We start from the raw sequence: 14,401 nt of genomic DNA, 5'->3' as shown, positions 1-14,401 counted from the left end.
AATGGTTGTTAATTAAATTGGCAAAGTCAATTAGATAATATGAGACACTCCCCACACAATGCCACATTAACCTTGGGGTTAGTTTCTACAATTTCCACCCAACAAAACATCAAGATAGCCACAAACTGCAGAGAACCAGAACTGCATAAACAACGATATGCTTGCAGTCACAATAATATATGGATTGAACTCCTCCTCCGCATGTTGGCTACCCTCACCACATACTACAATCTCATTTGATATGTTCAATGGGTAAACAGTGGGTTCGATGTTGAATTAATAATGGGAAATCAGACCACAAATATGAACTCCCATGAAAATGATAGCGTAAGGACTATTTTGCTATAATAGTCTATCAAAAAGCCATTCAGCAGGGCAGCACAATAACAACACAACTGGGACACCTGTTGTACTGTAGATTAACAGTAGCTGACCAACAGAAGGGAATTGTTTTGATTCCTTTTGACTAAGAAATGGCCATCCATTTGGTTTGGTGTTTTGCCAAGTAATTTCCAGGCTATTTGTGACCGTCTCCGCTTTCCATCCCTCCATCTCTCCATCTCTCGTTCCCCCCATCCCTCCATCTCTCCATCTCTCGTTCCCTCCATCCCTCCATCTTCCCATTCCTCCATCCCTCCATCTCTCCATCTCTCGTTCCCTCCATCTTCCCATCCCTCCATCTCTCGTTCCCTCCATCTTCCCATCCCTCCATCTCTCCATCTCTCGTTCCCTCCATCTCTCCCTTTTTCCATCCCGCCATCTTCCCATCCCTCCATCTCTCCATCCCTCCATCTCTCCATCTCTCGTTCCCTCCATCTCTCCATTTTTCCATCCCTCCATTTTCCCATCCCTCCATCTCTCCATCCCTCCATCTCTCCATCCCTCCATCGCCTCTCCTCAGTGACATGTGGTAATGTGGTGATATTCCTCAAATATACAGCCAGTGATCATCACGCTCAACAACACCTGCATCTTGTTGACAGACAGTGCTGCATGGAGCAGAATGGAGGTCTACGTGTGTAATTCACTTTCCACTGACTGACATGTGAGTCACGCTCTCCCACTGAGAGACAAAGGCAAAGACAACCATGCATGTTAAGCCTTACATACTCTACAGCAGTCTTCCAATGATAACACACATTATTTTGTTCATGCATTTTGATCATCATACACACCTTAAAATCGGATGCAAATCCTCTATGATATTTTGAAAAATGCTTAGACCATATTACATTATTTTCATAGTCAAATCAACCATTGTAAATAACCTTAGAATAGTGGAAAATTGTGACATTAAATGATATTCAAGAGTGCCTTCGGATATTGATCCAATTTAGGTAAATCAATTTATCTCAACACAGTGAATTAACCATAAAATGATGGACAGACCAGAGGTAGAGGGGTGGTAATGAAGCCCATCAGCTATAATGCAAAGGTAAAGGTAGGAATCTGAAGGAATCTGAAATCCACTGATAATAAAGATCTATACCCAGAGCCGTATTGCTATAAGAATTACGACTGAGTAAAACACTGTCAACTAACAAGACTTCAGTCTCAAACACTTCATCATGGTTTATGTTCATTCCTGGCAGTCAATTACAGTGCCAGATCTATCCTGCATCCTGCTGCCTGCCTCTATGACAGCCTGTCCTGTCGTGCTCCATGATGCTAATTCACCACCAGGAGACTGAGGCTTGAATCCCAACAGGTTAACAAGGGCTGTGTTAGTAGCACCACAAAGAAGGGGCCACTGACAGTGTTATACTGTTGTCTGTGCTCTGCCCAGTCACATCTCTTGACTCTGACTCATCACATGCATTTCCATTTGGTTGTGTCCTTTTATTCCATTGGGGATATCAATACCTGTAGGACTTTTGATCAATGACACACAGCAGAACCCTGAAGTCTACTCCTGTGGAAATCGTTCAGCATCATAAACAGCTATTTTACTCAGTGGGAAGTTATCATGGTTTAAAACATGCCTGCCTTAACCTTGAGTGGATTGTGAGTGGTCAGTGAAGTGGACCTGTTAGGTGTTACATTTTGGAACTTCATTTGTAAAAAAGATGGTACATTAGGTAAAATATTTGTATTCACCTCATTTTGAGTGGAATTATAATAAATTTAACAACCACTGCTGGTGCTGTCCATGGTGCTGAATTCTACTGTCCACGGTATTCATTATTATAAGAGAAACGTTAACATAATAGATAGACAGTTCAATATAGTTAAGAATTTTTGTCGAATGTGTGTGTGTGTGTTTACACTTAAACACAAAGGATATGGCCACTCTATGACCTTCTTTGCGTACTTCCGAACAATGTTGTCCTCTCCGAAAATGAAGAGTGATCTATTTACGGTGAAACAGTTCTGTCTGACGGGGATGGGGTTGTACAGGGCCATGGTGCGGGCTCTCTGCGCCTTGGTCTGTTTGAAGGCTGGGGACACTCCACCACCTGTAGACAGAGCCGGTCCCTCCCGGGTCCTGTTGCGCTCAGAGCCCCCATCCCCAGAGCCCAACAAGCCGGGGACGTCGTCTCCGAACCGGGCCATTCTGCGAGGAGTAAGGAAAACAGAATAGAGGGGAAAGGGTTAGCCCCTGGGAAGCAGGGCGGGGTAGGAAACAGCAACAGATCTGACAGAAGAAATACTTGTTTTAGTCCATCATAATGTCCTTAGCCAAGGCAACAAGTGATGATAAATATTAATATCCCCATGTCGAGTTGTTCACAAATAAATATTCATCCGTTTTGAAGTTAGAATTCAAGCCTTGACTTCTTTGACCGTGGGCTATAGCACTTCTTGTGAATAAAAGTCGACGCACGTCTACATCGAGTGGGTAGGTTATAAAGCAACACAACAATTGTCCGCATAAAATTCAAACCCAATAAGCAAAAAAAATACAAAATATCATTCGAGACTCAAAATGTCCAATTCTAACTTAAATCTGTTCACTAAAACAAATCTTAATAAAATCAATCCAGATCCCACTGGAACTGTTCTCAACACAAAACCACCGTAAGTCGCGTCTCCCGAAGGTTTGTCCTCATGAGAGATAAGAACAAGAGTATTTTGTATGGGTCCATGGATAAACCGACATCCCTGTCCTCACTCTCTCATTTTCTCTTGCACATCTGTCATAAACATATTCCCACTGCAAAAAAATAAACACCGAGCAAACTTTTTGCATTTTCTAAAATCTTGCTTCGCTTTTCGTTGCCACAAGGACCCCACCACTTCTCAAAGAGTAGATGGCATGCGATGATGTGCAACAAGCTAAACTGGAAGTCACACAGGTACAAGGTACAGGCACCATGTCCGCGCAGTTTTTTTTACAGGGTTTCTCCGCAATGAGGTGTCAACTGGTTATGCAAAGCACGAGGCTCTAGGGCTAGGCTACACTTCTCAATGCGTCTCTCTACTATATGCTTTGCCTTATTTTTGCCTTTTATCTCCAGTCCATACATTTCAAATAGGCTATGTGTCTCAAATTCAATACCATGAGAATAAAACAATATTTGTAATAGCCATAATGATAATTCAAAAGGTTATTAATATTTTTTTATATTAGCTGCCCTTAAATAAGGCCTTCAAAGCCTAGGAGTAAAGGGTATTTAATGCAAGTTACATTCATGCATAGCCTATATATTTAATGTAAATATTATTCAGGTAAAACTTTCATAATATGGAAGTCAACGCACCAAAATGTAGAGCAAACACCTGCTAGAAATTCATTACAGGGGAGGCGTGATATTTTTTTCGAGTAGGTTCTCCACTATGAGACAGTCTGCGCGAAGATTAAAGGTAATTTCTGGGTAAAAGTCACTGTTTCAGGACATGATCTCCTAGTGAGTGGGAGTATTGCTGCTGCTGTATTTTCTGAACGGGAAATGGATGTGTGGAGTGTGCACAAGTCAGGGGAGGCTGCTAGCATATTTCACAGAAACAATGGCAGTTCCAAAAAAACGAAAATATCTATCAACTATTTAATTTATATTTTGATGTGTGGAGCAAACAGGCAGTCTTATTTCAAACAAGCATTGAAACTCATTGAGAGCTAAGAAAAAAACCTTTAAATATTTCATACTGAGAAGGGAAATTAAGCTAAAACTTTCTAGACTAACCCACAGAAACCCGCGTGCGAGGACTTGGAAATCATTATGCATGGCCTTATAATATCGTCAACGGAGAGATTAAAATGATGATGATGTGGGGCGAAAGGTAAGAGGCTAATAAGCATATTTTGCAGAGTTAAACTAGCACAGTTTGGCCAATAGGCTCTGGTTTAATGAATTATTATGGCGAGGGCAGTGATCCAGTAACAGACCCAGTATTGTCTCATATCAAGGTCATTAAAAAGACAGCTGCAGAGCATGGAGGGCAGAAATAGAACACGTGGGAAATCATGCTTTACTTTGTCCAAGGTAAAGAGTGTCATTGTGAAGCTACATTTATGTTTTTTTAAAGCCAAAATCTACAAGGAGAATGGAAAATCTATCCGCTGTCCATCAAATATGTAGTGCAAATACATTGAGTGTACTAAACATTAGGAACACCTGCTCTTTCCATGACAGACTGACCAGGTGAATCCAGGTGAAAGCTATGATCCCTTATTGATGTCACTTGTTAAATCCACTTCCATCAATGTAGATGAAGGGTAGGAGACAGGCTAAAGAGAGAGGGTGTGTTAAATGTTAAAGATTAAAGACACATTGGATTTGTGTTATCTGTCCTATGTGATTAGTTTTCAATATTGGTTCTGACATATCCATTAGTTAAGATCAAAGGATCACAAAACCTACAGCTACAGAACAAATTCATATACATGAGACCATTCAGAGAATGAAAGCACCTGTCATTGAAGGATCAGACCCCTTTTTTCAATTTTTGCCTAACATGACATACCCAATTCTAACTGCCTGTAGCTCAGGACCTGAAGCAAGGATATGCAAATCAAATGTTATTTGTCACATACACATGGTTAGCAGATGTTAATGCGAGTGTAGCGAAATGCTTGTGCTTCTAGTTCCGACAATGCAGTAATAACCAACAAGTAATCTAGCTAACAATTCCAAAACTACTACCTTATAGACACAAGTGTAAGGGGATAAAGAATATGTACATAAAGATATATGAATGAGAGATGGTACAGAGCAGCATAGGCAAGATACAGTAGATGGTATTGAGTACAGTATATACATATGAGATGAGTATGTAAACAAAGTGGCATAGTTAAAGTGGCTAGTGATACATGTATTACATAAAGATGCAGTAGATGATATAGAGTACAGTATATACGTATACATATGAGATGAATAATGTAGGGTATGTAAACATTATATTAGGTAGCATTGTTTAAAGTGGCTAGTGATATATTTTACATCATTTCCCATCAATTCCCATTATTAAAGTGGCTGGAGTTGAGTCAGTGTGTTGGCAGCAGCCACTCAATGTTAGTGGTGGCTGTTTTACGTCGGCTGCAGTGAAGGAGAGTCCGCATGTTTTGGTTGCGGGCCGTGTCAGTGGCACTGTATTGTCCTCAAAGTGGGCAAAACAGTTATTTAGTCTGCCTGGGAGCAAGACATGCTGGTCCGTGACGGGGCTGGTTTTCTTTTTGTAATCCGTGATTGACTGTAGACCCTGCCACATACCTCTTGTGTCTGAGCCATTGAATTGAGATTCTACTTTGTCTCCATACTGACGCTTAGCTTGTTTGATTGCCTTGCGGAGGGAATAGCCACACTGTTTGTATTCGGTCATGTTTCCGGTCACCTTGCCCTGATTAAAAGCAGTGGTTTGCGCTTTCAGTTTCACGTGAATGCTGCCATCAATCCACGGTTTCTGGTTTGGGAATGTTTTAATCGTTGCTATGGGAACGACATCTTCAACGCACATTCTAATGAACTCGCTCACCGAATCAGCGTATTCGTCAATGTTGTTGTTTGATGCAATACGAAACATATCCCAGTCCACGTGATGGAAGCAGTCTTGGAGTGTGGAATCAGATTGGTCGGACCAGCGTTGAACAGACCTCAGCGCGGGAGCTTCTTGTTTTAGTTTATGTCTGTAGGCAGGGATCAACAAAATGGAGTCGTGGTCAGCTTTTCCGAAAGGAGAGCGGGGCAGGGCCTTATATGCATCGCGGAAGTTAGAATAGCAATGATCCAAGGTTTTTCCAGCCCTGGTTGCGCAATCGATATGCTGATAAAATTTAGGGAGTCTTGTTTTCAGATTAGCCTTGTTAAAATCCCCAGCTACAATGAATGTAGCCTCAGGATATATGGATTCCAGTTTGCAAAGAGTCAAATAAAGTTCGTTCAGAGCCATCGATGTGTCTGCTTGGGGGGGAATATATACGGCTGTGATTATAATCAAAGAGAATTCCCTTGGTAGATAATGCGGTCGACATTTGATTGTGCGGAATTCTAAATCAGGTGAACAGAAGGACTTGAGTTCCTGTATGTTGTTGTGACCACACCACGTCTCGTTAAGCATGAAGCATATGCCCCCGCCCCTCTTCTTACCAGAAAGATGTTTGTTTCTGTCGGCGCGATGCGTGGAGAAACCAGCTGGTTGCACCGACTCCGATAGCGTCTCTCCAGTGAGCCATGTTTCCGTGAAGCAAAGAACGTTACAGTCTCTGATGTCCCTCGGGAATGCTACCCTTGCTCGGATTTCATCAACCTTGTTGTCAAGAGACTGGACATTGGCGAGTAGAATGCTAGGGAGTGGCGCGCGATGTGCCCGTCTCCGGAGCCTGACCAGAAGACCGCTTTCGTTTCCCCCTTTTACGAAGTCGTTTTTTTGGGTCGCCGGCTGGGATCCATTCCGTTGTCCTGGGTGAAAGGCAGAACACAGGATCCGCTTCGCGAAAGTCATATTCTTGGTCGTACTGATGGTGAGTTGACGCTGCTGTTATATTCAGTAGTTCTTCTCGACTGTATGTAATGAAACCTAAGATGACCTGGGGTACCAATGTAAGAAATAACACGTAAAAAAAAAGCATAGTTTCCTAGGAACGCGAAGCGAGGCGGCCATCTCTGTCGGCGCCGGAAGTAGTCCCCTCGAGGAAACACTTGACGTTTGTGGAAATGAGAAATTAATGTAGGAGAATATAACACATTCTATCTGGTAAAAGATAATACAAAGAAAAAAACTGTATTTGTTTGTTTGTACCATCATCTTTGAAATGCAAGAGAAAGGCCATAATGTGTTATTCCAGCCCAGGCGCCATTTAGATTTTGTCCACTAAATGACAGCAGTGTATGTGCAACGTTTAAGACTGATCCAATGAACCATTGCATATCTGTTCAAAATGTTGTATAAAGACTGCCCAAATGTGCCTAATTGGTTTATTAATACATTTTCAAGTTCATAACTGTGCACTCTCCTCAAACAATGTCATGGTAAATTGTGTGCTTCTACACCTGCATTGCTTGCTGTTTGGGGTTTTAGGCTGGGTATCTGTACAGCACTTTGTGGCATCAGCTGATTTAAGAAGGGCTATATAAATACATTTGATTTGATTTGATTTCACTGTAATAGCTACTGTAAATTGGACAGTGCAGTTAGATTAACAAGAATTTAAGCTTACTGCCCATATCAGACATGTCTATGTCCTGGGAATTGTTTTTGTTACTTACAACCTCATGCTAATCACATTATCCTACGTTAGCTCAACTGTCCCACGGGGTTGGGGGGGGGGGGGGGGGGGTCAAAACTGGTTCTTCTCTCAAACCTGATTATGAGACTGATGTTTGTCAAAATAATTATTGAACTAAACAAGTCTCTGTTGGGGACAGAACCTTGCAGATCCTGACGCTGACAGGCTCTGTGGATAGAATAGACCTGCTCTGTAAATAAGGTATTCTCAGTATAACCACAGAGCTCTCCTAACACAAAGACCCCAGCCTCCCCAAGCTGTCAAAGCCTTTTCTGAAAGGCCAATTATTAAACAAAACGGTAAAGTACATCTCTGTAAAACAAAAGTGTGTGGGTGTGTGGGTGTGTGTGTGTGTGTGTGTGTGTGTGTGTGTGTGTGTGTGTGTGTGTGTGTGTGTGTGTGTGTGTGTGTGTGTGTGTGTGTGTGTGTGTGTGTGTGTGTGTGTGTCTATGAGCATGTGTGTTTGTGTACAACATGTCAACAGTTTTTCATAATGTACTGAATGCATGTGATGAAAAGCATGTGAGACGCAGTCAATAACACAAAATCGAGAGAAAAAAATGCTCAGACACCGGCTTGAAAATATTGTAATGACATAGTAGCATTAAAGTAGAAAACACACTTTTCCAACTGATCTATACACTCTCAAAACAACTTACAAACTGTTGCATTTGGAGTTTATAAGGAAATGTTAAATTGGACTTTGTGAGCCAAGCAGCTCTGTTAGACAGAAAGAAAGAGTATTACCACAGACGAGTCAGGCCAGTGTCAGGATACCTGATGTTAATCATCTCCAGGTGGATCAAAGTTATGATTAAACGCAACTGTCTCTGCTTCCTTACACAAGCCTTTTTAATTAAGCAGCTAGCCAAGGAGTATCAGCTTGAAAGATTTCCCGCTACTGCATAATGCTGCCTCCTTGTCATCTTAACAGTAGTTTCCATAGCGACAGTACACCCATGAATGTCTGATTTGTCATCCTACTTGCCAACACTGGGATTCTTCTCTCTCCCAAACCTCCACCACAAAGGCCTGCTTCTCACACAGAGCCATATTGTTTGCAGCACAGTCACAATGCTTCATACTCCAAAGGATGTGATTATCAAATATTTGTATGACATGTATTTAGACTAGTAGACTAGTAGCCTCTGTAAACGTAGCACAATAAACAAAGAATAGATTGATCATTTTCAGTCTTATGTTTACCATTCATGGGGCGGCAAGTAACCTAGTGGTTAGAGCGTTGGGCCAATACCTGGAAGGTTGCTAGATCGAATCCCCGAGTTGACAAGGTAAAAATCTATCAAATCTATCAAAATCTATTCTGCCCCTGTACAAGGCAGTTACTGCTCCTTGGTTATCATTGTAAATAAGAATTTGTTCTTAACTGACTTGCCTAGTTAAATAAAGGTAAACTAATCATTTCAGTTGGGAATAGTTTGGAAATAACAGTTTCAGGCACATTAATCCTTTATATTAGGTTAAAAAACATGATGATGTATCATATGTCCACAGCCCTTGGCACCTGACTGACAGCATATTGGTAGAACCAGGGACTCCAGAGGGTTCTATGCCAATTGTTCAATTGCATACATTATGTCACCTTTTGCATTAAAATCACTTCATGAAACCTTGAATCAGCCATTCAGTGTGTAACTGTAGGCTACACATTTTCATTCAAGACACATACATGACACCTGTTGTGTGTCAAACTACTCTTCCATTTTCAAGCAAATTATAGTGATACTGTCATTATAGTGGTACTCTCATTATAGTGGTATTGTAAGCACCAAAAGGACAGTGGAGGACAGTAAATGGCATAATGTAAAATCTGGCAACAAAGTAATTGATTGCAAGATTATTTTTAGCACCATTGAGATGTTAATGATTGGACCATCAAAAGAGTTAACCTTCATTCAGCTTGAGTGTTTTCAACAGAACTTTATAGAGCAATATGTTTGGAATTGCTGCAGGATTTCAATCCCAGCCTGGATTTGAGCGGTTTAGTGTTTTCTTTACACTGTTACCTAGCAACTTGTCCCATTCTCAGCCCGTTACTAGCAAGGCAGTAACGATAACCCCCATCTTATATATATATATATAAGATGGGGGTTATCGTTACTGCCTTGCTATATATATACATATATATACAAAAAACATATCAATCTTAATTCCTCTTCAACATTATTTGTGCTGTCCATGAAACAGCAAATGTGTTTTCTGTTCAAATCTGAATCACATTGTGACACATCGATCGATAGAAGCTAAAATGGATTTCCAGCAGGGGTGAAAATAAATTGGCTGTTGCCAATGCAGAAAACTAATACATTTGAATACAAAAACAAATCTGATTTTTTTGACATGCATTGCTTTAATTTATAAAATTCAACATACATTTTAAATCATCACTCTACTGCTTTTCTTTGAACAAACAGGTTTAATATTTCATAAACATCCCTCTCAGTCTCACAGGTATTGCAAGGTTGGTTGGGACAACAACCTTGTCAGGCATTCTCAACTCAAACCATCTGATCTGATAGCATACTTCCTGCCTGCAAGACACAAAGTATGGCCTAAATTCTCACGTTCAAAAACCATTGTTGACCAAATGAAGCACAAAATCAAGCACTTATCTATAGAACAGCCTAGAAGCATCTTAACTCTTTTATCATTTGAATAAGACCTTGGGATATTTCTCCACAGCTGATCCTTGAGTTCATTAAAGACAACCTCACTATGCAACATATAGGCAAAGGTCATGCAAAACATGTTCAATTTCTTGAGCTCATGCATCAATATTATGAAAATCACAACATCATCAGTGTGCATGGCGAGTACCTCACCCTAAACACAATGAATATTGTAATTCAGGCTTGAAATATTCAAACTGAACATAAGCAAGTGATTTTCCTTCACAACCATCTTCCATAACCAAGGCTGACTAAAATCTCTAACCCTTTTCTGAAATAGTTGATTTACTGAATTAATTCAATGGCTGAGTAGCCTAGATGTGGATAATTGACACACAGGCATCAGATCAGCCTTCTTACAAGAGATTATAGGCAGTTAAATGTGGCAATATTAGCATTTGTGTTGTGGCTGTCTTTGATTGTGGCTGTAATTCTTGGGATAAGGTGTTCTCTGAGCTTTTACCTCCCTCTGGTGGAGTACTGTAAGTACTGTCTCTAAAATGGTCAACACAAACATTTATTCATACCAGAGATGAAATGTAATTAGTAGTCAGCATTTTTTGCCCTATGGATAGACCCATTGCACTAGTTATACACATTGCTGTGGCCTATAGACAAAGGCAGTATCCAAAGCTATGCAATCTCTCTATTTGGAGAAGGAATGAATCCGTGGTAAATGGTTGTGGCAACAAGAACGAGGCTTCTTTACACTCAAAAGTAGGAGGGTAAGTTTACGACTGTGAAGAAATAGTCAAAAAAAAAATGCTGAGAGAAATGATGTATGATTTGGGGAGTAATCAAAACTGCCAAGAATATGCTATGTTTAATCTGAAGAGTGAGTAAGTTCTCACTGCAGTTAACCTTTTTAACGAAACAATCATATCTCTACCTGACTAAATATTAAAAGAATGAAAGGAATGTTATATTAATTTTCATGCTGACAGCACATCAGATCAATATTGTCCAGAGTGGACTGTACATTTCCCTCCCGGCACAGTAGTCTGCTAATCAGAAGCTGTTCCCCTGAGCCCTCCCTGCCAGGCCACTGCACCAGAACCAGGGCAGGAGGCAACCTACTGGTGGCCCCCACCTTGAACCTGCCTGGCTCCCTCCCTCCACCAGCGAAGGGCAGCTCCACAGTTGAGACCCGGGGGCTAGGCAGCAGATTGCTTGATAGACAGAGCTGGTACCTAACTGAAGACAGGAAGATTGGCCTGGCAGAAAGAGAGAGAAAGAGAGAGAGAGACTACTGTGTGTCTTTGCCAGAGTTAAGGGTCTCTCCCTCTCCCCCACGCCACCCACCTCACAAATCTACTAGCACCCATAAATAAACTTATGTAACTATTTTCATCTCCCAGCGTGATTGACATCCTTGAGCTGGGGAGAGAGGCATTATGTGCATGAGCCCTGCGTTAATGAAAGACTGATGTGGGATTAGGCATGTTCTGTCCATGCAACTACTATCTTCAATAGAGAGGTGGACTGCACCCCCACCTTAAGGACATCAAATCACAAAGTCATCAGAGAGTTTTGGAGATGATAAAGCAGCATAAACTCTGAAAGTTTCTCCCACATTGTACGGGGATTGTATGTGTCATCAGTCCAGGAGAAGTGGCAAATACCACTAATAGATTTTCAAGTGCTGCCATTCCTTTCTGATGAATGTGCCCAACCTGTTGTGTTGTGAATCATCATGACAATGGCTTATTATGACTGCTGTCAGAATCTATTACAGCAGTGCTCTCCCTCTCATCCAGTTTAGTAAGGACAGGGGAGGGATAACGTGTTTGCTCTTTGATTATAGACCTACTCACTGTGTGTGTGTGTGTCAAATACAGCATTTTATCAGTTGATTGGGGGTATATAAAATCACCTCGACTGCTGGTGCTGCGTGCAACAAGATTCATTGAAAAAATAAACTCTAATGGAAAGAAAATCAACCTGTGCTCTTGTAAGCAGTTCCCCATAGCTCCACAAGAGGGAGTAGGGATATATAGATATATAGAGATGTCGGTGGATTGATAAAGACATGGTGGGATTGATGCTTTATGTGCGTCAGCTATTTGTCAAACAGTTCCCAAGAGCAACATTAGTCACCACACTAGAGCATTTAGATTTGTTTGTTAGTGATTTGGAGAGTCTAAATGATAGATTACCCACATTCAGAGAGGGAGAGAGAGAGGGAGTAGGGGAGGGAGAGAGAGAGCGAGAGATGTAGAAGGAGAGAGATAAAGGAGAGAGAAAGAGAGAGAGAGAGAGACTGTGAAAGAGAGAGTGATAGGGGGAGAGGGAGGAGAGTGAGAGTGAGGAGAGAGAGAATGAAAGAGAGAGAGAGGGAGAGAGTACTCAAATGGGGCATTAGGACTAAGCTACAGTTGTCTTGTTCACTACGTAGCCTACTGTACCTTACACGAGAGCCCAGATGTTGAGACCATGAGACTAGGAAAGCAAGCCAAGATAGGCTAGGAATTACTGCACTGTTGGAGCTAGAAACACAAGCATTGAGCTACACCCACTATAACATCTGCTAAATATGTGTATGTGACCAATAAAATCTGATTTGACAGACCCTCTAGCAAATGGCATCAGGACCTAGTACTGCTTCTGGAGAACACACCAATAGTTATCCACTAAGCCCTCACTTACCTATTATGCGATTTACATTATTTAAAAGACACTCTTATCCAGAGCAACTAGGGTTAAGTGCTTTGCTCAAGGGAACATTGACAAGTTTTCACCAAATTGGCTCAGAGATTTGAACCAACAACCTTGTGGTTATCAGCCCAATGCTCTTAACCACTAGGCTATCTTATTTCACATCTTTACAGTTAGTATACCCACAGGTGAAGCAAGCTGCATATCTGTAATTGAAACAATATTGTCAGTTGTGGAGTAAGTTGTGTGTCTAATGTGGCCTTTGACTGTGTTGGATGGTTTAATATCACCCAGCAAGATGTGAGGTCATTAGATGGGAAACAAATCACTTGTCGCTGCCTGCTCATATCTAGGTTGTATTTCAATCACACTAAAAACATATTAATGTCTATTCTCTGTGCAAAGGAGTCTGTAGCAGTTGTGATGTTTGTGAGTGTATTGTTTTAAAGACTGTGACTAATAAAGCTACTGAAATGAAATCAGATTAAGTGGTTATAGTAAGCTATGAATTAACTCATCTGAGAAGATTCTTAAAGACAAAATGTGTCTGAGAGTAGTCAGCTGCTCAACACATAGATATTAAGAAACTGATGAAATTACAACTGAAATATCCCCATCAAACAGTGGCTGACAGGTTATTTCAAGATATTGCCTGCAGCCAGTGAGATATCAATAAATTGGTACCCTTTAATAATGAAACACAGACAACGATGTGGGCACAGTATAGTGGGGTGGCAGGGTAGCCTAGTGGTAAGAGCGTTGGGCTAGTAACCGAAAGGGTTGCAAGTTCAAATCCCCGAGCTGACAAGGTACAAATCTGTCGTTCTGCCCCTGAACAGGCATTTAACCCACTGTTCCTAGGCCGTCATTGAAAATAAGAATTTGTTCTTAACTGAGTAGTAAAATAAAGGTAAAATAGTGCACATGACTGTGTTGTCACATTGAATGTGAGGGCAATGGACATACTTCACAGGTTTCTCTCTAGAGATGCTGTGTTGGTGGGGCAGAGGCCTGAGATGTATGGTGATAAGGTTTTGCTATAGAAGAGTAAAAACACAAAGTGAAAATGAACCTGCTATTAGGTCATATAGGTTTGTCTTAATTTCCTTTAGATTGGATTCAAATGTTCGACCTCCACACAAATTAGTCTGTAAGATTTGATCCATAGAATGAATCATTACAGCCCAGTCTAAATCCGTTTTCAATTTCCTAACCTCTCTTTATTAATACAGCTAAAAATGACAAATTAGTCAGACTCTTCCAACAAATGGGCCTATAATTAAGCCCTCTTCACATTGCCATTATTCCTGACATTGACAAGCTATAGGACCTGGAGTGTGTTACGTCTTCACTCACTACTATTGTTAAAGGCCTTGCAAATGCCATGCAGTGG

The sequence above is a fragment of the Oncorhynchus kisutch genome, linkage group LG13 (assembly GCF_002021735.2).
Source record: "Oncorhynchus kisutch isolate 150728-3 linkage group LG13, Okis_V2, whole genome shotgun sequence".
NCBI classification, from domain to species: domain Eukaryota; kingdom Metazoa; phylum Chordata; class Actinopteri; order Salmoniformes; family Salmonidae; genus Oncorhynchus; species Oncorhynchus kisutch.
The sequence above is the reverse complement of the archived record's forward strand: the minus strand, read 5'-3'. Positions refer to the sequence as shown.